At 40.3% G+C, this 24,073-nt stretch overlaps 1 protein-coding gene across 2 annotated transcripts in view; it reads left to right on the forward strand.

Annotated features, from left to right (window-relative positions):
• The window catches only part of PRRG1 (proline rich and Gla domain 1), a 164,795-nt gene that overhangs the window by 117,760 nt on the left and 22,962 nt on the right, over window positions 1-24,073 (forward strand). The gene's annotated exons all lie outside the window — the stretch shown is intronic.

Genomic DNA, 24,073 nt, shown 5'->3' on the forward strand with positions numbered 1-24,073 from the left:
GCCATACCCCAACCATATGCAGCTCAGGATCTCCACAGTGGGAGGGAGAAGGCGTTCCATGGGGCCCTGGAAGACACAAAATCAATCTTCCCCTTATAAATAATGTGGGTATATGGGGGTAGACTGGGGTGGGGTGGGGTGAGGTAGGGGTCCCTGGTGAATGTGGGTGCATGTGCATAGTAAAAGTATAGAACCATAGCCTGAAAATCATGATTGCAGTTGCCTCTGGGGAAGAAGTGAAGGGAATGGGATTGGGCAGGGTTTAAAATAAAGGGAGTCTTCAGTTTCACCTAAAATGTTTATGTTCATTAATTATGCAAATACTAATGGTTAAGTATGAGTAGCAAGATGGGGGGTGGAGGGGTTTGGAAGTCTGAATGGTGGAGTATCTCTTTGACAAGTTCACTCTGGGCAACAGTGATAATGGAAAAATGAGTGTTAGGCTGTCTTGCTCAGAAACACGGGGGTGACTTCCCATGGTCACCAATGCCTGGCATGCATGTTGTAATAACAAAACATCCACTTATATATGTTTTCTTTCCTTTGTATCATATGTATATATGCATGCGTATGTGTGTGTGTGTGTATATATATATATTTTAATTCCAACCAGCAGCAGAGTTCATTTTGAAACTCTAGACTAGATTCTGAATGTTTGCTTAGGAAGACGCCCTTTGTTGAAAAGCAGTTCGGCGATCACATTACTGGAAATGATATAGCTGCTTCCTAGACCTTTCCTGAGCCTGGCTGTATTTCTGCCCTTGGGTTTCATATATGCAACTTTGATTTAGTTTTTGTTATTTGTTACCAAGAGAACCTAAGCTAATATGTCTTATTATCAACACACTTTTACCAGCCTCCACTGTATTTACAGTAGAGTAAATAGCCCTTCTAGGGTAGTAAATTACATTTTTCTCTTTATCCCTACTACAGAGTCCACTGAAAGGAAAAAGGATCAAGGGTGGAAGGGATCAAATAAGAACAATTGCCCGGTTGATTCGTGTGTGCAACTCTCTTACCTTTTAAGTTTTAAAACAAGTATCCAGGAGTCTCTCCAGCTACCCATGCCCGGTCCACATGTAGCTCAGGATCTCCACAGAGGGAGGGAGAAGGTGTTCCATGGGACCCTGGAAAACACAAAATCTGTCTTCCCCTAATAAACAATGTGGGGGTGGCCTGGGGCCCTGGTGAATGTGGATGTCTCTAAATAGTTAAAGTATAAAAACATGGCCTGAAAATCATGATTGGGGTTGATCAGGGGAAAGAGTGAAGGGAATGGGATTGGGCAGGGGTTGAAATAAAGGGGGTCTTCACTTTATTTGAAATGTTAATGGTTAATTCTGGGTTAGCAAGATGGGGGCCCTGGAAGCCAACACGGCAGAGTCCCTCTTTGAAAAGCCCACCCTGCGCTACAGTGTTAAGGGAAACTGAGCCTTAGCCTGTCTTCCCCATAGATGTGAGGGTGACTTCCTCTGGTCCCCTATGCAGGACATGCAGTTGTCCTTAGAAAACCTCTACTTTCCCCTTATAAACAGTGTGGTTATGTGGGGTGAGGTGAGAAGGGTGGTTTGGAGCTCTGGTGTCTGTGGGTGCATGTGTATGGTAAAAATGTGGATAAAAACATGTTCTGTAATGCATCATAGCGGTTGCCTCCCAGGAAGAAGTGAAAAATGGGATTGGGCAGGGATTAAATAAATGGAGTCTTCAACTTTATCCGAAGTATTTTAGCTTATTAAATTATGCAAGTGTTAATGTTTATTACTTCTCAGTAACAATCTGGGGCCTTGAAAACTGGCATAGTGGAGTACCTATGTGGCAGGCTTGCCCTTGTCAGTGATTATGGGAACTGTGCCTTAGGCTGGCTTCTCCATAGACACAGGTATGACTTCATATAGTTAGCAGTGCCAGGCATGCATGCTGCTGTTATAAAACCTCTGCCTTTGTTTTCTTTTCTTTGTACAATTTCTACTAATAATTTAGTACAAAAAGAAAATCCTACTCAGTACAAGGGTTGAAAATTTAACACAGTTGCTGAACATCAAATTTTTGATAATGAATATATAGTAGATTGAATCTCCGTCAGAGAAATAATTAAGAGTCATAGAAGAACCTTGTACAATAACTAATAGCCACCAATAGAAATTTCAGAAGGAGAAAATAGAGGGTTGTGTAGAAGGGGACACAATAAGCAAGAAATATTTTTAAAATGCTAACTACATCCAAATACTATTATCATATATTTTTCTCCTTTAATTATACCAACACTCTAAATTAGATTAATAGATCTCCCTATGTGGAATTATTATTCCTGGAATGATATTTGGTCGCTTGGTTTGTTTTAGTATAATTTTTTTGAGCTATAACATTGTATAATATTAAGATGTACAATGTGTTGATTTGATACACATATATTGTGAAATGATTGCCACCAAAGCCTAAGCTGAAACCTCCATCACTTCACATAATTACCATTTCTTTTTGGTAGTCAGCATATTTAAGATTTACAATCTTAGCGACATCCAAGTATATAATACAATATTGTTAACTATAATGACCATGCTGTACATTAGATCCCCAAAGTTTGTACCCTTTGATTAACGTCACCCCCTTTCCCCGACCCCAAGCCTCTGGTAACCACCATTTTACTCTCTTGAGTTTTGCTTTTTTAAATTCCACATATAAGTGATAGAATACAATATTTGTCTAACTTATTTTACTTAGCATAATACCCTCAAGGTTCATTCTAGTTGTTAAAAACACCAGGATTTCCTTCTTTCCCATGGCTGAATAATACTCCATTGTGTATGTGTGTGTGTATATATATATATATATATATATATATATCACATCATCTTTATCCATTCATCCACTGATGGACACTTAGGTTATTTTCATATGTGGGTTCTTGTGAATAATGTTGCATTGAACATGGAGATGCAGATATCTCTTTAAGATCCTGTTTTCATTTCTTTTAGATAAATACCCAGAGAAGGGATTGCAAGATCATATGGTAGTTCTACTTTTAATTTTTTGAGGAGCACCCACCCTGATTTTCATACTGGCTGTATCAATCTACATTCCCAACAACAGTACACAAGGGATCTGTTTTCTCTACATCCTCGCCAACACTTGTTATCTCTTTTGTTTTTAATGATAGCCATTCTAATAGGTGTGAGGTGATATCTCGTTGTGGTTTTGATTCGCATTTCCCAGATAATTAGTGATGTTGAACACCTTTGTATGTGCCTGTTGGCCATTTGTATGTCTTTTTTGGAAAAATGTCTATTCAGATGCCTTGACCACTTTTTAATTAGGTTATTTGGCTTTTTTGCTAGTGAATTGTGTGAGTTCTTTATATATTTAGGATATTTTTATCAGATATATGATTTACCTGTTTGCTTTATTGATCGTTTCTTTTGCCATACAGACCTTTTTTTAGTTTGATGTAGTCCTACTTACTTATTTTTGCTTTTGCTGCTTGTACGTTTAGTGTCATATCCACAAAATTGTTGCCAGGACCAAAGTCAAAGAAGTTTTCTCCTATGTTATCTTCTAGGAGTTGTATGACTTCAGACCTTATGTTTAAGTCTTTAATCCTTTTTGAGTTAATTTTTTTTTTAACTAAATATTTCAGCTTACTTTTTTTTTTTTTTAACTTTGGGTTTATTTTATTTATTTATTTATTTATTTATGGCTGTGTTGGGTCTTCATTTCTGTGCGAGGGCTTTCTCCAGTTGCGGCAAGTGGGGGCCACTCTTCATCGCGGTGCGCGGGCCTCTCATTATCGCGGCCTCTCTTGTTGCGGAGCACAGGCTCCAGACGCGCAGGCTCAGCAGTTGTGGCTCACGGGCCCAGCCGCTCTGCGGCATGTGGGATCTTCCCAGACCAGGGCTCGAACCCGTGTCCCCTGCATTGGCAGGCAGATTCTCAACCACTGCGCCACCAGGGAAGCCCCTTGAGTTAATTTTTTGAGGGGTGTAAGATAGGAGTCCAGTTTCATTCTTCTGAATGTGGTTATCTAGTTTTCCCAACACCATTTAACAAAGAGATTATCCTTTCCTCATTGAATATTCTTGGCTCCCTTGTCAAATATTAGTTGGCCCTATATGTATGGGTTTATATCAGAGCTCTTGATTATGTTCCATCAGACTATGTGTGATTTTTATGCCAGTACCATACTGTTTTGATTACTAAAGCTTTGTATTATAGTTCAAAATCAGGAAGTATGATGCCTCCAGCTTTGTTCTTATTTCTCAAGATTCCTTTGGTTATTTGGGGTGTTTTGTGCCTCCTTAGGAATTTTAGGATTGTTTTTCTATTTCTGTAAAAAATCCCATTGAAATTTTGATAGGAATTGCACTCCATCTATAGGTGGCTTTGGCTAGTATGGACCTTTTAACCATATCAATTCTTTTCCTCAGTGAACACAGTATATCTTTCATTTTATTGGGTCTTCCATTTTTTTATCAAAGTCTTAAAATTTTCAGTGTACATATCTTTCACCTTCTTGGTTCAGTTTATTCTTAAGTATTTTATTGCTTTTGATTTTATTGTGAATAAGATTGTTTTCTTTATTTTTCAGATGTCTTGTTAGTATATAGAAAATACAACTGTTTACTCTACGTTAATTTTGTATCCTGCAATTTTCCTGAATTCCTCAATTAGTTATAACAGGTTTTTGGTGGAGTCTTTAGGACTTACTGTATATAAAATCATATCATCTGCAAAGACATTCTGACTTCTTCCTTTCCAATATGGATGCCTTTTATTTCTCTTTCTTGCCTGATTGCTATGGCTGGGACTTCCAGTACTATGTTGAATAGGAGTGGTGAGAGTGGGATTCTTGTCTTGTTCCTGATCTTAGAGGAAAAGCTTTCAACTTTTCATCATTGTGGATGATGTTAGCTGTGGACTTGCTCTATATGGCTTGTATTATGTTGAGGTGTCTTCTCTCTATACCCAATTTAAGAATTTTTATGATGAAAGAATGTTGTATTTTATTAAATTATTTTTCTTCATCAAGGTGATATGATTTTTATCTTCCATTCTATTAATGTAGTGGATCAGTTTTTGATTTGCATATGTTAAACTATCCTTCCATCCCAGTGATAAATCCCACTTGATCATAGAACATGACCTTTTTAATGTGCTGCTCAGTTCAGTTTGCAAAGGTTATGTTGAGGATATTTGCATCTATACTGAACAGGGATATTGACCTGTAGTTTTTTTTCTTGTAATGTCCTTATCTGGCTTTGGTATTAGGGTAATGCTAGCCTTGTAAGATGATTTTTGGAGTGTTCCCTCCTCTCTAATTTTTTGGAAGTGTTTGAGAAGGATTGGTATTAATTCTTTTTTAAATGTTTGGTAGAATTCAGGGAAACCGTCTGGTCCTGGCTTTTCTTTGGGAGAGCTTTTTCATTAGTGATTCAATTACCCTACTCATTATTGTTCTGTTCAGATTTTCTGTTTTTTCCTGATAAAGTCTTGGTAGTTGCATGTTTCTCAGAATTTATCCATTTCTTCTAGGTTCCAATATGTTGGTGTATAGTTGTTTATAGTATCTCTTATGATCCTTTGTATTTCTGTGGTATCAGTTGTAATGTCTCCTCTTTCATTTCTGATTTTGTGTCTTTTTTTTTCTTAGTCTAGCCAAAGGTTGTCAATTTCATTAATTTTTTTTCTTGATGTATGCATTTGTTACTATGCATTTCCCTCTTAGAACTGTTGTTTGTGCATCCCATTTGTTTTCATATGCTGTGTTTCCATTTTTGTTTGCCTCAAGATAATATTCTATTTCCCTTTTGAATTGTCTGTGACCCTTTGGTTGTTCAGGAGTATGTTTTTTTTAATTTCCACATATTGGTGATTTTTCCAGCTTTCCTTCCATTACTGACTTCTAGTTTCATACCATTGTGCTCAGGAAAGCTACTTGGTATGATTTCAGTCTTCTTAAATTTGCTAAGACTTTTTCTGAGACTTATCATGTGATCTGTCCGGGAGAATGTTTCTCGTGTGCTTGAGAAGAATGTGTGTATTCTCCTGCTGTTGGATGGGATATCTGTATATATCTATTTGACCCCTTTGACCTAAAGTACAGTAAAGTCCAACCTTTCCTCATTGATTTTCTGTCTGGATGATCTGTGTTGAGAGTGGAGTATTAAAGGCCCCAACTATTATTGTATTGCTATTTTTTTCTCCTTTTACTTCTCTTAGTATTTGCTTTATATTACTTAGGCATTCTGTGTTGGGTGCCTAAATATTTACACTTGTTATATCTTCTTGATGAATTGACTCCTTTATCATAATGACTTTGTGTCTTTTGCCATATTTAGCTTTAAGTCTATTTTGTGTGATAGATGCATAGCTACCTCTGCTTTCTTTTGGTTATAATTGCTAGAAATACCTTTTTCCACCCCTACACTCTCTCTATGTGTATGTCCTTAAAGCTAAAGTAATTCTCTTGTAGGCAACTTATAATTGGATCTTGTTTTTTTATCCATTCAGCCATCCTATGTCTGTTGATTGGAGAATTTAATCCTTTTATGTTTAAAATAATTATTGATAGGTAAGGACTTACTATTGCCATTTTGTTCATTGTTTTCTGACTGTTTTGTACATCCTTTGTTCCTTTTTCTTCTCTCTTGCCATCTTTCTTTGTGATTTGATGACTTTTTGTAGTGGTATGCTTTGATTCCTGTATTATAATCTTTTTTTGTATCTAACACAGGTTTTTTCCCTTGCGTCTTTGGGGTTGGTTACTGATGATTATTGTGATCCTTTGGTCATGTCATGTTTCCTTGATGTTTTTCATGTTCCTTGAAGTTTTGTATTGCTGTCTTTTCATTTGAAGCAGTAGTCACCTCCTACAGTCTTTACTAATTGCCTTCAGGAGAGATATACCTGCTGTGAGCCCTGGTAGTGATTCTGAGGCTTTCTCAGACCTTCTATGGATATAGCTGCTCCACACTTCTTCCTCCCTCTTGTGGCAGAAGTCTTAAGCTTTCTCTTATGCCTTCTCTTGTTCCTGCACTGCACCAGTCCAGTTGTTGACAGTCTCACTTTTGTTTTCCAAGAAGTGGCACTAAATCTCAAGTTTGTGGTGTTTCCCTAGCCTGCAGATTTGGGTGATTTTCTGCACGTGCTCACTAGCCATTTTCCAAAGCTCACCCTGCCACCACCACTGGGAGCACACACAGGGAGCTGACCAAAGTGTGGGGGGGTGTGTGTGTAGAGGAGACATGCTGAGTACTGAGGGTACCCACGGGTCAATTGGGGTCATCCATGAGCAAGGCATTGCCAGTGCTTGTGGGCAGGCTTCTTGATGGAGTCCAAGACACAATTATTAGGATCCATGTCCCTTCAATACCCTCTAAGAGGCCTATCTGCCACTCTCTCAGCTTCTTCTTGACCCCCAGTCATGAAGTTCACAATTCAGTATTCCTCTCCAATGTGTCTGAAATTTGTATTATTTTTTCCAGTGGTGTGTTGGAACTTTTCCTCTGGAAACCTGGACTTCCACAAAGGTTCTCACATCTGTGGGTGATTGTCTAAGACAGTGTTTTCCAGGGGCTCCTGGACTGTGGCCAAGAGAAGCTGGAACTGGTTCACAGGCTACCCCAGGAGCCGTACCTGGGACCAAGTCAATATGCCCTTTACCCAGTGTGTGGGTGGTTGAGACTCCTTCTGGGACATTTAGCATATGGAGTTGCATCATCCCACAGCTCCCACAAAGGCACTGTTGTCCGTGAATGGATGCCAAATTGTGGCTGAGGGGGGACGAAAACAATAAATCTCTTATTTCACCATGATGCTGACATTACTCTTGCTAATATTTCTACTTATGATTTTTCATCTGTGTTCATACTTTAACATGTAGATTTTTAAAAAATATGTGTGAGTAACATCCCTGTCCTGCTTTGGTGTCAGGATTATTCTGCCCTTGTAAAACAAATTGGGAAATTTTCCCCATTTTTATATGCTCTGGAATAGTTTTCGTATCATAGGTTTTTTGTTTTTAGAAGGTTTAGTAGAATTCCCATTAACATTATCTGGATTTGCTCTCTTTTTTGTTAAGACAGATACGTTGATTTCTGTGAAAAAAAGTGCCTTTGGGATTTTGATAGGGATTGCATTGAATCTGTGGATTGCTTTGGGTAGTATGGATATTTTAACACTATTAAGTCTTCTAATCCATGAAATGGTATGTCTTTTCATTTATTTGTTTCTTTTTAAATTTCTTTCAGCAATGTTTTGTGTCACATTGATTGATTTTCATACATTCGACTATCCTTGTATCCCAGGGATAAATCCCACTTGGTCATGATACATGATCCCTTTAATGTGCTGTTGAATTTCGTTTGCCTAGTATTTTGTTGAGGTTTTTTGCATCTATATTCATCAGAGATATTGGCCTGTAGTTTCCTTTTCTTGTAATTTATTTTTCTGACTTTGGAGGTAGTGTAATACTGGCCACATAAAATGAGTTTAGAAGTGTTTCCTCCTCTTCAGTTTCTTGGAAGAGTTTGAGAAGGATTAGTATTAATTTTTCTTAAATTCACATGGAACCACAAGGGACTCCAATAGCCAAAACAATCTTGAGTAAAAAGAACAGAGCTGGAGGCCTCACACTTCCTGATTTTGAAAAATATTACAAAGCTACAGTAATAAAAGGAGTATGGTACTGGCATAAAGACAGACACATAGACCATTAGGACTGAATAGAAATAAGCCCACACATATATGGTCAAATAATCTTCAACAAGGGTGCCAAAAATGGGAAATGGATAGTCTGTTCACCAAATGGTGTTGGGAAAGGCAGATATCTACATGCATAAGAATGAATCTGGAACCTTACATTACATGAAATGCAAAAATCAACTCAAAATGGATTAAAGACTTTAACATAAGACATGAAACTATAAAATATGCAGAAGAAAATATAGGGGAAAGACTTCATGACATTGGTCTTGTCAATTGTTTCTTGGATACCAAAAACAGAGGCAACAAAGGCAAAAATAGACAAGTGGGACTACATCAAACTAAAAAGCTTCTGCACAGCAAAAGAAACAATCGACAAAATGGAAAGGTAACCTACGGAATGGGAGAAAATATTTGCAAACCATATATCAGATAAAGGGTTAATATCTAAAATATAGGAGGAGCATATATAACTCAATAGCAGAAAAAGAAATAACCCAATTAAAAAAATGTGGAAAGGACTTATTGACACTTCTCCAAAGAAGACATACAAATGGCTAACAGGTACATGAAAAGTTGTTTAATATCACTAATCATCAGGGAAGTGCAGACCAAAACCACAATGAGATATCACCTCACACCTGTTAGGATGGCCATTATCCAAAAATCAGAAAATAACAAGTGTTTGTAAGAATGTGGAGAAATTGGAACCCTAGTGCACTGTTTTGGGGAATGTAAAATAGTGCAGCCACTATTGAAAACTGTGTGGACATTCCTCAAAAACTTAAAAATAGGACTACCATATGATCCAGGAATATCACTTCTGAGTATTTATCCAAAAGAACTGAAATTAGGATCTCAAAGAGAGAATTGCACTGCCATGTTCACTGCAGCATTATTCACAGTAGCCAAGAGGTGGAAATGATCCAAGTGTCCCTTGATGGATGAATGGATAAGGAAGAAGCAGTGAAGAAAATACAAATAGGAAAGAAAGAAATCCTCTCATATGCTACAATATGTATGAACCTTGAGGACACTATGATAAGTGAAATAAGCCAGTCACAGAAGAACACATACTGCATTATTCCACTAATAGAAGATATACAAAGTAGTCAAGCTCATAAAAAGAAGGTTGGAGGGAGATTTCCAGGGGCTGGGGGGCAGGGAAAACTGGGAATTTGCTGTTCAATGTGTATAGAGTTTCAGTTATGCACAATAAAAAAGTTCTAGATATCCTGCTATACAATATTGTGATTACAGTTAAAGATACTGTATTGCACACTTCAATTTTAATTAAGAGGGTAGATATCGTGTTACATGTTTTCTACCACAATAATAAATCACTTGTAATAGATGCCTTGTAAATATCTGTTGAATAAATGAAAAGTAAAAATAGATAATCTTATTTATTATACTTAGCAATCTATCAAGATTCTTCCTAACTTAGATTTCAAGATATTAATTGCCACTACATACCATTTTGGCCATCCTAACATATTTTAATATGTAATTCTCTTACTGCTTTTAATTTCTAAATAGCTTAGAACATCAAATTTTATTTTCCCTTTAACTCAAGAAATTTAGAAAGATGTTTATAAAATTTAAAACAGATGTTTGGGATTACCACTTTTTGCTAATTTCTAATTGTATATGATATAGAGTGAGAATATAATTGCCCTAATTTCATTCATTTCTTTGTTCATTATTCATTTAACAAGTATTTATTGCATGCCTACTGTGTATCACGCACTATACTCATCAATGAGGATATAGCATGGTCAGACAATGGCCCTTGTCTTCAAGGAACTTAAAACCTAAAAATAAATAAGTAAATAAATATGATTAATTTCAATTGGGATTAAAACCATAGATAAATATTCAGTTTACTGTGATAGAGAATAGCTATTGCTGGAGGAGACATTATTTTGAATAAGGTGATCAGGGATACTTCTGTGGGTTGATGTTATATTGAAGGCCAAAGGGTAAGTGAGAGTCAGCATATAATAGCCAAGGGAAGGCATTTTAGGTGTTGTTAGGGTATCAGAAAGGAGGAGGTGTATGTCACTGAACCATAATGAATTGAGGTGGAGTTGCACAAGGTAAGGTGGAGATGTAGGGTCTTGTAAGCATTATTAGAGTAGTCCGAATTATATTCCAAGTGCAACGGCAAGGCTGTAAAGGGGTTTAAGCAGGCAAATGATTCTGGCTGTTGTGAAGGATGTTGGGTTTGGGGAAGAGTTGAAGCAAGAGGACCAGGTAAGAGGTATTGCAGAGGTCCAGGTGAAAGACCATGATAGTTGGAACAACAGGGGTGGCTAAGGAAATGAGATATAGACAGATTCACATGGATTTTGGATAAGCTGATAGGATTTGTTCATGGATTTGGAAGTGAGAAATAAGAAAAGGAGAAAATCTAGATTCAGAGATTTGGACTTGAGCACCTGGGTTGATGGTAGTGCTGTTTATTAATCTGGGGACTTTTGCTGGGGATACATTGGAGGTGGAAGGGTGGGGAAGGCATGTCATCTAAAAAAAATCTGAGATGCATATTTAGACATCCAAGTGGAATTGTCATGCAGGTAGCCAGAAAAATGAATCTGGAGCTCAGGAGGAGGTCTTGTTTTGAAATATACATATGGGAGGCATCAGCTATAGATGATGTTGAGGTCAAGCGACTGGAGAAGCTTACCAGAAAGAGAGTGGAGAGAGAGTATGGTGCAGCCTGCCGCACACCCAGGGCAGCTAACATTAGAGAGCTGCTGGCCCCACCTGGACCATAACCTCATTCCAGACTGTGACCACCTGTGTCCACACCCAGTGTCCCCAAATCAGCCTGGCTTCTGGTTTCTCCTTTCAGGATGTGAAAAAGAGTTAGCTCTTTACGTTGTCTTCAGGGCTATGGATAGAAAGAAATTATTTCCCAGTTAAAAGAAGATTCCCCAAGGAAATGATCTCCGTTTCCATATCTTTTTTTCTGTTCCCTTACAAAACCTCAGTCTCTCACTCAGTCCGCTGTGTTTGACCAGATGAAATCTGTACCCATGTAAACTCTAAGGTTGTCCATGTCTGGGAAAAAAATTCTCAAAATATTTTGTTTCTTCTGAGCCGCCTGTGTGTTACAAAGATAAAAGTTAAAAATTACAGATTTTTGTATGCAGTATTCAAGGTTACAGGAATAGTGTGAGTCTTTTTAAAGCTTAGCAGATTGCTTTGAACATCTAATAAAATGTGAATAAGTTTATCTACATAGTAATTACCATCCACAATTCATCACTGCATTTTAACACTTTTTTTAAAAATGAAAATTATGGCCCTGTGAGTTCAGTTTCCAGAAAATGCTACTGTCATTTACCTCTTCTTAGTCAAAGTTGGTCTTTTTACTTTTCTTTCTCTGCTTGCTTGGAGGACCTCTCCTCTCTCTGACCTCGACTCAGATCCTGCCTATTAACTGTACTCCTCTAGATATGAGGAAGCACAATGTAAGCAGCTGTTTGTGTTTATAACTGTAAATTGACTGAGGATCCTTATTTTCCTGATTTGGAGAGGCAGTTTGCTGTACTGATTTCTTAAGCTCAGATTACCTGGCTTCAAATCCCAGTTTATCCACTTACTTATCTTGGGTGAACTTGGCCAAGTTATTTAACTTCTCTGTGCCTCAGTTTCCTCACATGTAAAATAGAGATAATAAAAGTGTCAATCCCATTGGGGTTTTGCAATTAAATGAGTTATATGTAAATCATTTTGAACAGTGTCTGGTATATAGTAGGTGCATTATGTGTTAGTCATCATTTATCATCACCATCCTCATCGTCCACCCACTTCTAAGTTTTTTTGTGCTGTTTATGCTTTGGGGAGAGGATTTTCATGTCTGTACTTTGCCACTGGTGGGTCTCTTGCATTCTGACCAACATTCATTACCCTGCATATTTAGAAGGAAAAACTCTTTGTAGCTGCTTAGTTGTCAGGTGTTGCCAGGATTCAGGAGGGTAGATTGCTAGTTTCACTGCCCCAAACTCAGGCCCAAACTCAGGCCCAAGACTCCAGGCGAATTTTGCTATGACAGTTTTCCCTGGTAATCCTCCCCATTCTGTCTCAATGAGCTTCCCTTTTAAATCACCCCGTAGAACACTTTTTGCTTATTCTTCCCAATTCCAGGTTGCCCAAGTCTGTTTTTTCCGTCCTGAACTACCTCTCACTTCTCAGAGATGGAAAACAGCAAAAGGATGAAGTGCTAATCGTTAATCGTAATCCCCACTGTCATCTGGAGGTTGGGATCTGAAAAGGAGAGGAATGGGTGGGCGCAAATGGGGGGCTGAGGAGTAGGCAAACAGGATCACATTAGAGCTACTAACAAACAAAATAATAACTAAAATTGATAAATCACCACACACTTTGCCATGGGGGTTCTCAAGCTTTGTTGCACGTTAGAATTACCTCCAGGGTACATCCCAGACCAATTATATCAGTCTCTGGGGGCGGGACCTAGGCATCCCAGGCAGTCAAACCAGCATGAGCCCCTTGCTACTTCAAGTGTGGTCTGTAGAGCAGCAGCAGCAGCAACCTCACCTGAGAGCTTGTTAGAAGCTCAGTAGTCTTAAGCACTACCCCAGACTTACTGAATCAGAATCTACATTTTATTTTTTTTAGTTTTTGGCTGCGTTGGGTCTTCGTCGCTGTGTGTGGGCTTTCTCTAGTTGTGGCGAGCGAAGGCTACCCTTCGTTGCAGTGCGCGGGCTTCTCATTGTGGTGGCTTCTCTTGTTGCGGAGCACGGGCTCTAGGGCGCACGGGCTTCAGCAGTTGTGGCTCGTGGACTCTAGAGCGCAGGCTCAGTAGTTGTGGTGCACGACCTTAGTTGCTCCGCGGCATGTGGGATCTTCCCCGACCAGGGATCCAACCAGTGTCCCCTCTATTGGCAGGCAGATTCTTAACCACTGTGCTACCAGGGAAGTCCCAGAATCTACATTTGAATAAGAGTCCAGGTAATGCATATGCACACTGAAGTTTTTGAAGCACTGTTTTAGCATCCTAGTTCTCAATGATGGCTGTACCTTGGGATGATCTGGGATGCTGGAAAATCTACTGATGCTCAGATTTAAACAACTCATCCAGGTATATCCTTACGCACGTACGAGACCAAACACGCTAAAAACTTACTGTAACTTCAACAATTGTTGAATTGACAAATATTAAACAAGACTTTGAGGGCTTCCCTGGTGGCGCAGTGGTTGGGAGTCCGCCTGCCAATGCGGAGGACATGGGTTCGAGCCCTGGTCTGGGAGGATCCCACATGTCGCGGAGCGGCTGAGCCCGTGAGCCACAGCTACTGGGCCTCCGCTCTAGAGCCCGCGTGCCACAACTACTGAGCCCACGTGCCACAAATACTGAAGCCCGCGCGCCTGGAGCCCATGCTCCGCAACAAGAGAGGCCATCGCAATGAGAAGCCCGCGCACCGCCGCAACGAATAGTGGCCCCTGCTTGCCACAACTAGAGAAGGCCCGCACGCAGCAACGAAGACCCAGTGCAGCCAAAAATAAATAATTAGTTTAAAGAAAAAAAAAAAAAAAAGACTTTGAAACCTCTCATTTCCATTGATGTTGCATACTTGCACATGCACATACACACACACCTTTAAGCATTCTGTTTTATAAATGGGTTGGCAACCCATATGTTTTATCACAAACGTGGATCGGAAACTGTGGCATACAAACCAGATCCAGCCCACCATCTACTTTTGTAATAAAGTTTTATTGGAACAAATGCATGACCATTTGATTACATATTGCTTGTTACTGGGTTCGTGCTACAGTGGTACAATTGTTAGCAAACTCAGGTCCGGCTGCTTGCCACTGGAACGTCGGTATGAGAGACAAATGTTGGTAGGAACAGAAAAGTTGCTTTAAAAAAGTTGCCATCAATCTGGGGAGAAGGCTGACTAGTGTCCCAAAACCAACTCTAAAGATTCTGCTCGGCCATGAAACTTTCTAAAGGGTAAAAAGGGAAGTAATCTCAGTTAATCATTGAGATAGGGGGTCAGACTCATCGCCATCTCCCACTGCATGCAGGCTTGTCAATTCCTTGTGATCTTTCTTTAGATGCTATCTCATTCACACAGCTTGTTTGAGAGATTAATGAAGGGGAAGCTGGGGAAGAGACATGGTCACCTGTTAATTTACTTATTCTTCATTTCTACTTCTTTGATCTAAGGAAGGAACCAACAGGTTAGGCAAGGCTTTGTGTGATCAAAAGATTTGAAGGGTGTGCTTGAGCCGGAGGTTAGTTAAAGTATAGCTTTGCTAAAGTGACAAGACAAAGGGTGCCTCCTGTAGAGAGCTCTTTCCTGCAAAGTGCTCTTTTCTGCCAAAAGCTGCTTACACAATTAGATACGACAAAGACTGTATGTCCCACAAAGTCTAAAATACTATCTTATTCTTAACAGAAAATTTTGCCAACCCGTTTTATACTAACTTGTCACAGGCCCTGAATATTTAAAATATTTAAAATGCTAACTATTTAAAAACTTTCAACTGTCTTTATACCTCCAGCATACTCACATTGCAGTCTAATCGTCACCCTCTGGCAGAAAGGAAAGCCATGTACTGTATACGTTGAATCTAGGAGGGTAATGATTTAATATAGCATCTCCAGCCAAGAGAAATCTGGCAGACATTGCTGGTTACCTATCCAATGGCGATTTCACTCCTCCTTCCCTGCTAAGGCAACACTAATTTGGGGGAAATGACAGTGTCCCCAGTTACTGGTGATAAGTCATAATTAGTCTATATCAATCATGGCACTTATGTTCTCCTTACAAGGTATTTGCTTTTTGTTCTCTCCTGCTGCTAGGGCCAGCCATGTGAATGATTTCTGGCCGCCTGGGAAAAGTTTGCTCCCCTGATAAAAGAGACAGAGTTTTGAGAAAGAAAGCATTTTGCCACCATTCTGATCATCCTTGTTGGGATGCTTGTATGAGGATGTTATGCCAGAAGCAGAGAGAGCCACCTTGTAACCATGAGGAAAGGCTGAGAGAATTGCAGGACACCAGTGTAGACCATGTCATACATACTTTCGCCAGAGTCATCAACCCTAGCATTTTCTATCACCCAGGCTTCTTGATAAGAAAACACAATTGACATTATTGTTTAAGTACTTTGTGTGTATTCTGTTACTTGCGGCTAATCTAACAGACGTAAGATGACTATAGGGGCAAGGCATTGTTTAGCCTCACTCAAAATTAAATCTACCTTTTCCTTCCCTTTTTAAATAAGCAGTATTGTAAGTGTGTGTTATATGTGAGGTTTCAGATACAGCACCTGTTTCAGGTGCTCTCCAGACATTTTCTGTGTTGTTGTTAACAACAATCCTGTCTGGTATGGATCTTATTTGATGAGAAAATGGGTTCAGAGTGATGTCATTTTCTAAAACCACACACCTACAAAGTGATAGAGCCAGAATCATCTGGTTTCAAGGGAGGGTAATGTCTTTGCATCACTTCTACTTTGCTATCATCTCAATTCCTTGTGCTATATGATCCTTATTACACAGGAGATTTTATTTAAGCAGTAGCCCTGTGAAATGAGTCGCTTTACCTCTATTTTTAAATAAAAAGTAATGCAGTTTGGTTTATGGGCAGTGTTTGCATATTCCTTCCAGGCGTTCAGACCTAGAGTTCATTCTCTCCTTGTCACACCCAGCCCTGAATGACCTCTCTCTCCCTCAATGTTCAATATTCATTAAAAACACAGGTCCCTAAACCTCATCTGCATCTCTAACTGCTATCTCAACCTTTAATTCATAGCCAGGCTTCTAGAAAGGTTTACCTGTATCTGTTGACTTTCTTAAAAGGAGGAATTTCTTAGTATTACTTCCACAGGATTTAGAAATAAAACATATAAAATGATTTATGTGAAAGCCTTCCTCCTGTTCCTATCCCTAGGCTCTCAATTGTTCCTCCCCTGCCCCCTGAAGGGAAGCTTTTCCTGGGAGTTTTCTGTAATATCCTTATTTACATTTGTTTCATGTATATTTCAGCATATAAGGATTTATACCTCCTCTCCAACCTAAATAGTAGCATAATTCAAAGGATCCTGCATCTTGATTTTTTCCCCATCCTTAACAATATAAAAGAATGAATTTTTTATTTGAGATATAATTGGCGTAACATTTCATTAGTTTCAGGTATACAATATGATTTGACATTTATATATATTGCAAAATGATCACCACAATAAGTCTATTTAACATCCATCACCAAAGATGGCGGAAGAGTAAGACGTGGAGATCACCTTCCTCCCCACAGATACATCAGAAATACGTCTACATGTGGAACAACTCCTACAGAACACCTACTGAATGCTGGCAGAAGACCTCAGACCTCCCAAAAGGCAAGAAACTCCCCACGTACTTGGGTAGGGCAAAAGAAAAAAGAAAAAACAGAGACAAAAGAATAGGGACGGGACCTGCACCAGTGGGAGGGAGCTGTGAAGGAGGAAAGGTTTCCACACAGCAGGAAGCCCCTTCATGTGCAGAGACGGGCGGGGGGTGGCAGGGGGGAAGCTTCGGAGCCACGGAGGAGAGCGCAGCAACAGGGGTGCACAGGGCAAAGCGGGAGAGATTCCCGCACGGAGGACTGGTGCCGACCTGCACTCAACAGCCCGAGAGGCTTGTCTGCTCACCCGCCGGGGCGGGCGGGGGCTGGGAGCTGAGGCTCGGGCTTCGGAGGTGGGATCCCAGGGAGAGGACTGGGGTTGGCGGCGTGAACACAGCCTGAAGGGGGCTAGTGCGCCACAGCTAGCCAGGAGGGAGTCCTGGAAAAAGTCTGGAGCTGCCGAAGAGGCAAGAGACCATTGTTTTGGGGTGTGTGAGGAGAGGAGATTCAGAGCATTGCCTAAATGAGCTCCAGAGACGGGCACGAGCCGTGGCTATCAGTGCGGACCCCAGAGACGGGCATGGGACGCCAAGGCTGCTGCTGCTGCCACCAAGAAGCCTGTGTGCGAGCACAGGTCACTCTCCACACCGCCCCTCCCGGGAGCATGTGCAGCCCGCCACTGCCAGGGTCCCGTGATCCAGGGACAACCTCCCCGGGAGAACGCATGCGCGCCTCAGGCTGCTGCAACGTCATGCCGGCCTCTGCCCCTGCAGGCTTGCCCGGCATTCCGCACCCCTCCCTCCCCCTGGCCTGAGTGAGCCAGAGACCTCTAATCAGCTGCTCCTTTAACCCCATCCTGTCTGGGCGGGAACAGATGCCCTCAGGCGATCTATAAGCAGAGGTGGGGCCAAATCCAAAGCTGAACCCTGGGAGCTGTGCGAACAAAGGAGAGAAAGGAAATCTCTCCCAGCAGCCTCAGGAGCAGCTGATTAAATCTCCACAATCAACTTGATGTACCCTGCATCTCTGGAATACCTGAATAGACAACGAATCAATCATCCCAAAGTTTAGGCGGTGGACATTGGGAGCAACTGTAGACTTGGGGTTTGCTGTCTGCGACTGACTAGTTTCTGATTTTTATGTTTATCTTAGTATAGTTTTTAGTGCTTGTTATCATTGGTGGATTTGTTAATTGGTTTGGTTGCTCTTTTTTTTAATTTTTTTAACAATTTAAATTTTTTATTTTAATAACTATTTTATTTTATTTTATTTATTTCTTTTTTTTCTCGCTTTTCTTCTGAGTCATGTGGCTGACAGGGTCTTGGTGCTCTGGCTGGGTGTCAGGCCTGAGCCTCTGAGGTGGGAGAGCTGAGTTCAGGGCATCGGACCACCAGAAACTTCCTGGCCCCACATAATATCAATTGGCGAAGCTCTCCCAGAGATCTCCATTTCAACGCTAAGACCCAGCTCTATTCAACAACCAGCAAGCTCCAGTGCTGGACACCCTATGCCAAACCACTAGCAAGACAGGAACACAGCCCCACCCACTAGCAGAGAGGCTGCCTAAAATCATACTAAGTTCACAGACACCCCAAAACATACCACCAGCCTCGGTCCTGCCCACCAGAAATACAAGATCCAGCCTCATCCACCAGAACACAGGCACTAGTCCCCTCCACCAGGAAGCCTACACAACCCACTGAAACAATCTTAGCCACTGGGGGCAGATGCCAAAATCAACAGAAACTACGAACCTGATGCCTGTGGAAAGGTACCCCAAACACAGTAAGTTAAGCAAAATGAGAAAACAGAGAAACACACAGCAGATGAAGGAGCAAGGTAAAAACCCACCAGACCAAACAAATGAAGAGGAAATAGGCAGTCTACCTGAAAAAGAATTCAGAGTAATGATAGTAAAGATGATCCAAAATCTTGGAAATAGAATGGAGAAAATACAAGAAACGTTTAACAAGGACCTAGAAGAACTAAAAAGAGCAAACAAACAATGATGAACAACACAATAAATGAAATCAAAATTTCTCTAGAAGGAATCAATAGCAGGATAACTGAGGCAGAAGAACGGATAAGTGACCTGGAAGATAAAATAGTGGAAATAACTACTGCAGAGCAGAATAAAGAAAACAGAATGAAAAGAATTGAGGACAGTCTCAGAGACCTCTAGAACAACATTAAACGCACCAACATTCGAATTATAGGGGTCCCAGAAGAAGAGAAAAAGAAAGGGACTGAGAAAATATTTGAAGAGATTATAGTTGAAAACTTCTGTAATATGGGAAAGGAAATAGTCAATCAAGTCCAGGAAGCACAGAGAGTCCCATACAGGATAAATCCAAGGAGAAACACGCCAAGACACGTATTAAGCAAACTATCAAAAATTAAATTCAAAGAAAAAATATTAAAAGCAGCAAGGGAAAAGCAACAAGTAACACACAAGGGAATCCCCATAAGGTTAACAGCTGATCTTTCAGCAGAAACTCTGCAAGCCAGAAGGGAGTGGCAGGACATATTTACAGTGATGAAAGGGGAAAACTTACAACCAAGATTACTCTACCCAGCAAGGATCTCATTCAGATTCGACGGAGAAATTAAAACCTTTACAGACAAGCAAAAGCTAAGAGAGTTCAGCACCACCAAACCAGCTTTACAACAAATGCTAAAGGAACTTCTCTAGGCAGGAAACACAAGAAAGGAAAAGACCAAAAATAACAAACCCAAAACAATTAAGAAAATGGGAATAGGAACATACATATTGATAATTACCTTAAATGTAAGTGGATTAAATGCTCCAACCAAAAGACATAGAGTGGCTGAATGGATACAAAAACAAGACCCGTATATATGCGGTCTACAAGAGACCCACTTCAGACCTAGGGACACATACAGACTGAAAGTGAGGGGGGGAAAAAGATATTCCATGCAAATGGAAATCAAAAGAAAGCTGGAGTAACAATTCTCATATCAGAAAAAATAGACTTTTAAATAAAGAATGTTACAAGAGACAAAGAAGGACACTACATAATGATCAAGGGATCAATCCAAGAAGAAGATATAACAATTATAAGTATATATACAGACTCCTGTTCCTTACCTCCCATTGATAAAAGAGATAGAAAGTAGAGCTAAGACCACTGCTAGGGGACAGGAATAAAGACACAGATATAGTGAATGGACTTGAGGACATGGGGAGGGGGAAGGGTAAGCTGGGAGGAAGTGAGAGAGTTGCCTGGACATATATATACTACCAAATGTAAAATAGATAGCTAGTGGGAAGCAGCCGCATAGCACAGGGAGATCAGCTCCGTGCTTTGTGTCCACCTAGAGGGGTGGGATAGGGAGGGTGGGAGGGAGGGGATATGGGGATATATGTATACGTATAGCTGATTCACTTTGTTATACAACAGAAACTAACACAACAATGAAAGCAATTATACTCCAATAAAGATGTTAAAAAAATCCATCACCATACATAGTTACAAAATATTTTTTCCTGTGATGAGACCTTTTAAGATCTTTTCTCTTACAAATACACAATACAGTATTATTAACTATAGTAACCATGTTGTACATTACATCCCCATGACTTATTTTATAACTGGAAGTTTGTACCATTTAACCCCCTTTAAGCATTCTGCCCACCCTACTCCCCACCTGTGGTAACCAGCAATCTGTTCTCTGTATCTCTGAGCTCAGTTATTTGTTGTTTTATTTTGACTGTTTAGGTTCCACATATAAGTGAGATCATATATTTGTCTTTCTCTGTCTGACTTATTTCACTTAGCATAATGCCCTCAAAGTGCATCCATGTTGTCGCAAATGGCAAGATTTCCTTCTTTTCTATGGCTGGATAATGTTCTGTTGTGTATACATACCACATCTTCGTTATCTATTCATCTGTTGATGGACACTTAGACTGTTTCCATATCTGAGTTATTGTGAGTAATGTTGCAGATGAACATGGGGGTGCAGATACCTCTCTGAGATCCTGTTTTCATTTCTTTTAGATAAATACCCAGTGGAGGGATTGCTGGGTCATATGGTAGTTCTATTTTTAGTTTTTTGAGGAACCTCCATACTGTTTTCCACAGTGGCTGCACCAATTTACATTCTCACCAACAGTGCACAAGTGTTCTCTTTTCCCCATATCTTTGCCAACACTTGTTATTTCTTATCCTTTTGGTAATAGCCATTCTAACAGGTGTGAGGTGATATCTCTTTATGGTTTTGCTTTGTGTTTCCCTGATGAGTGGTGAGCACCTTTTCATGTACCTGTTGGGCATCTATGTCTTCTTTTAATAGTATCTATTCAGATCCTCCATCCATGTTTTAACTGGATGGTTTTTCAGATTTGTAGTTTTTTGCTATTGAATTGTATGAGTCCCTTGAATATTTTGGATATTAACCCCTTATCAGATATATGATTTGCAAATATTTTCTCCCATTCAGTAGGGTTGCCTTTTCATTTTGTTGATAGCTTGCTTTGTTGTACAGAAGCTTTTTAGTTTGATGTAGTCCCACTTGTTTATTTTTGCTTTTGTTGCCCACTTTTTGGTGTCAAATCCAAAAAAATCATCACCAAAACTGATGTCAAGGAGCTTACCACCTATGTTTTCTTCTAAGAGTTTTATGGTTTCAGGTCATACTTCAAGTCTTTAACCCATTTTGAGATAATTTTTGCATGGTGTAAGATAGTGGTCCAGTTTTCCCAGAACCATTTATTGTAAGGAGAACATAACGGCCGTGATTGATGTAGAATAATTATAACTTATCACCAGTAACTGGGCACATTGTCATTCCACCTCAAATCAGCTTATAGCCTTATGTCATTCCACCCAAAATCAGCTTATAGCCTTAGGGTATATGACCCTATTTTTCTCTTGTTGCCTTTAGAATTCTCTCTTCATCTTTAACTTTGGCCATTTTAATTATGATATGTCTTGGAATGGGTCTCTTTGGATTCCTCTTGTTTGCAACCCTCTGTGCTTCCTATACCTGGATATCTGTTTCCATCTTCAGGTTCAGGAAATTTTCAGCCATGAAATCATCAAATACATTTCTGACCCCTTTCTCTCTTCCTTCTCCTGTGACCCTTATAATGTGAATGTTAGGACAATGTTAGGACATTTGATGTTATCTAAGAGGTCCCGTAAACTCTCATTTTTTAAAATTTGTTTTTCTTTTTGCTGTTCTAATTGAGTAATTTCCATTATTCTATCTTCCAGATCACTTCTGCGTTCTTCTGTATCACCCAGTCTGCTGTTAATTCCTCTAGAGTGTTTTTCATTTCAGTTATTGTATTCTTCAGCTGGACTGGTTTTTTTTTTATATTTTCTAGTTCCTTGTTAAAATTCTCACTGTGGTCATCTATTCTTTTCCTAATTTCAGTTGGCAAGTCTTATTACTAATGCTTTGAACTCTTTATCTTGTAAATTAGTTCTCTATCACTAGTTGTTTTTTCATGGTTTTTTCCTTCTTTCATTTGAAGTAACTTTCTCTGTCTCTATGAAATTAGGTGAAATAGTTACCTATCCCAGTGTTAAAGGGGTGTCCTTGTGTGGCAGTGTCCCTATGCAGTCTGCATGTGCCCAGTGGCTTTGGTGGGAGAGCTGGATCTAAAGTGAGCACAGGTCAAATCTTTGCCTATGGAGTGCTGGCAGTTATCACGTTGGTGGGAGGTGGGCTGGAGATGGAGGGGCTAGAGCCAGTGCCAGGTGTGAGCCAGGGCTTCTCCTAAGCTCAGTGGCCATAACTGCCCTGTTGGGGGTGGGGGCAGGTCCCAAGGTGCTGGAACAGAAGCCCTGAGGGTCGGGTCCAAGCTAGTTCTATTCCCTCTAAGTATATATTCTCCCTGCTCCCGGCAATGGCACCTTCACCCCAGAGGGGAGCAGCACTGAAGCAAGAGGGGCTGGAGTGGGTGCTCTGTGAAGGCTGGGGTGCATAATGGGATGGTCCCCACATGCCAGTCAGAGCTCCAGACAGCTACCAATCCACTGCCTCCACCAAGCACCAGCAATGGCTGCTTTCACCCCATTCACATGCGGTGCTGGGTCCAAGCCGGCTCCATCCTCCACAAGTATGCACTCTTCTCGGCAATGGCAGCCTTTGCCCTAGTGGGGAGCTGTACCAGAGTTAGAGCGGCTGCAGCAGGCATTCATCACAGGCCAAGGCAGTCACAGGAAACCGACCAGAGCCCCAGGCAGTTTCAATCTGCTTCCTCTTCCTTGTTTCAGGAGTAAGCAAGCTTGTGCGCGTGTTCTTCAGGAGTGAAGTCTCAATTTCTTACAGCCCACTGGTTTTCAAACCAGCTAACGGGACTCATCTTCCTGGTGTTGGACCCCAGGGCTGGGGTGCCCAATAAGTGATTCAAACCCCTCACTCCCAGGGAGAATCTCCAATCCCATGATATTCCACTCCCCTTCTGTGTTCCCTCCTAGGGACGTGGGTCCCAACCTGATTGCTTCTCCTCTGTTCCTAACCAACTCTGTGTGGATCTTTTTTTACAGCCTTGGTTGTAGAAGAGCCTTTCTGCCAGTTTCCAGTTTGTTTTCAGTGAGAATTGCTCAACATATGGATGTATTTTTGAGGTGTTCATGGGGGGAGGTGATCTCAGCCTCCTCCTACTCTGCCATCTTGATTTCCTTCCTCCCTCCCGTTTTTTTTTAAAGACCTGAAAGTTATCAGAAACCTCTACTAGTTAGAGTGCTTTCCATGAGTGTCCTTGAAGATGAAGCACTTTGTATAGGAATACTCTGGCAAAAGCAATCAGCGATAACTATCTGTAATGACAAAAAGACAGAAATGTCCATCATTAAAAATGTGATGAGAGTTCATTATAATGCAGTTCACATGGATAGTTGGTTATTCCTGTCACATAGAACATTTTAAGATAATAGTTAGTTAGATATACAACTAATAACATTCTACTAGGACATATCAGATTTTTAGGAATTTTATAAAACTTCTGCAAGTTTTATATGTTACTATTATATTAG

The sequence above is a fragment of the Eschrichtius robustus genome, chromosome X (genome assembly GCF_028021215.1).
Source record: "Eschrichtius robustus isolate mEscRob2 chromosome X, mEscRob2.pri, whole genome shotgun sequence".
Lineage (NCBI taxonomy): Eukaryota > Metazoa > Chordata > Mammalia > Artiodactyla > Eschrichtiidae > Eschrichtius > Eschrichtius robustus.